The sequence below is a fragment of the Melanerpes formicivorus genome, unplaced genomic scaffold (assembly GCF_026170545.1).
Source record: "Melanerpes formicivorus ecotype bairdi unplaced genomic scaffold, bMelFor1.0.p_v2 SCAF_682, whole genome shotgun sequence".
NCBI classification, from domain to species: Eukaryota; Metazoa; Chordata; class Aves; order Piciformes; family Picidae; genus Melanerpes; species Melanerpes formicivorus.
Window position 1 is genome coordinate 75,001 of NW_027143034.1, and position 2,500 is coordinate 77,500.

A 2,500-nucleotide genomic window follows, 5' to 3' on the forward strand; every position below is an offset into this window, starting at 1 on the left:
TAAATCCATTTCTTCCAGATAGGTGGCTTTTACATTTGCCTGGTCTGCTAAGTAGATCAATCTAGGCACTGTGTACACTTTTAACATGTCCAATTTTTGAAATGGTTTTAAAGGGGCTCTTTCGATGCGATTGAGCCAAACTTCTAATTTATTTTGTAATTCGGGCTTAACTATCCCCACCCAAGGGTCGATTTGCAAGCCAAGATATTTCTCTGACTGACCCGGGTGGATCATGTTTAAAGGGGTACCGCTGATAAGCCATGGAGGACAGTCATTGATGGTATAAGAGTCCTTAGTTGGTTGAATAAAGAAACCATGGCACTTTTCCCCCTGCGTTTTTAATCCAGTTAAGTCACAAAATGCTTCTAGAATTTCAATATTTTTCTCCATTCCTGATTGGGACTTACTCAGCAGGACCAGGTCGTCTGCAAAAGCCAGAGCTGTTAATTTGCCATTCCCGTGTTGGAACCCCTCCCCACACTCTTCTAATTTACATAACAGAGGGTCAATGCACAGGTTAAAGAGGAGTGGTGACATGGGATCGCCCTGTTTCACACCAGTTTTGATTCCTATTGACTCAGACTCTCCTTCTTTAGTTTTGATTCTGGTGTGGATGTTTTGATAGAAGTCCTTAATTAATGCTATTATGTGGTCATCCAGGCCCTTTTGCTTTAGCACCGCCAGGATGTGGGTGTGGCTCACTGAATCAAAGGCTTTGGCCAAATCGACAAAGACAACCCCCAGGGGTTTCTTTTGTTTCTTTGCATTCCTAATTAATAGCTGTAATAGTTTTAAGTTCTCAGCACAGCCAGAAGATTGAATGAAGCCTCTCTGCCTGGGGTTAATGGGACACGCCTTTGCCAACCTTGCAGTTAAGATTCTTGAATAGAGTCTCAGGATGATGGAACCAATAGTAATTGGCCGCCAGTTATTAATATCATTTTGGCGTTCGGGCGCTGATGATTTAGGTATTAGGATTGTTCGGCATCCCCTTATTACATCTGGAATTTTGCCACTTAACAGCCAGAGATTAAATAGTTCTTTGATCTCCTCACAATTTGGATCCATTTTAAGCAGGGCCTTCAGGGTGATCCCATCAGGGCCTGGTGCCGATTTTTTATTCATGTCTTTGATATTCTTAAGGATCTCTTTCTCTGTAATCAATTCCTTAAAAGCCGAATTATCCGCCCGCCCCACAGACTGGAATGCTCCAAGTCCTTGAAATAAGTTCTGAGACTCCCACCTAGATCTGAAGGTGTTACTGACCTCTTCCAGGGGGATGGCACATTGCGCAGAGTCTTTTTCATCCAGAATCATATTAGCTAACTTCCCTCGATCTAAGCGGAAGAGGCGTTGGAATCGGAGAAATTCTCCACGCTTTCTGGCTCTTTTTCTCATCCATTCCTTTTGAGGTTTCTTCTGCTGAGGTTTACGTTGGCTCTTTTTTGGCGCTTTCTGTTCAATTGATTTCTCAAACAAATACAAATATTGGTCCTGAGCTACCTCATTGAGTAATTTTAATGAGTCTGTTTTGCCTTCAATTATTTGTTTATATGTATTTTTAAGGATGGGCAGCTTCCCTGATGTCATCTTTTCATTAATAGTCTTTTTATAGTGGGCTAGCAGCTCCCTTTCACCAGAAGATGGAATCACAGTCCTCTCCTCTTTTAACCTGTTCTTGCTCTCTTGTGTTTTCTCTCTTTCTGGCACCACAGTTTCTCTTAATAGTCTTCTCTTTTCACTGATCTGTTTGGCTGTTTTAGTTGTTAATTTTTCAGCAATCAATTTGTTAATATTTTTCCTCCCTTCAAACTCTTGATTTAGTTTCTGTAATAATTCTGTTTCCTCTTGGGACCAGATTTTCTTGTGAGCACCTCTTTTAGAGGTCTCTTTGGGGCGAGATGCTTCAATTCTTTCTGCGTTTCTCAGGGCTGGGTGAGCTAATCTCTTATGTTGTCCCAAGCCAATTTTAGTTTTAAAACATTTTTTACATTCTTCACACATAAACCCTTCTACCTGGGTAGGCTCTTGGACCCCTTTGCATTTTGGGAGATGGCATGAGATACTATGATGCTTTTCATTTGTCTTCCCACAGCGGGAACATTGGAAATTGATTTTTCTTTTCCCATGGGCTCTCTTTAGATGGTCAATCAATCTCGTCATATTGCCTGCCCGAGTGGTACAGCATGGACATGTCGGGTTGTCCTCTGGCATCTTCACCAGGGGGGTCCCAGGACAGATGTCAGCTGTATTATCCAACTCGGGCGATGCGGTTAGTATTGAGAGCTGACTCATAGAGCTCGGGGTTTCAGGACACTCCACCTCCTCGTTCCTGCTCCTCTCTGTGCTTTCATCTCGGATATCTTTCCCATGAGCTGGAGAAGTGGGTCCTACATACACCTCCGGCAATACTATCAGTTTCTCATTCCAGATAGGATCGTAGGCAGTATTGTCATTGGCTGTCATTGAGTTCATGAACTCTATTCCAGCCAGACATACC

The 2,500-nt window shown here is 42.7% G+C and overlaps 1 pseudogene; it reads right to left on the bottom strand.

The window, feature by feature from the left end:
* LOC137460632 (28S ribosomal RNA) overlaps positions 1-2,500 on the bottom strand; it is an 8,420-nt pseudogene that overhangs the window by 2,602 nt on the left and 3,318 nt on the right.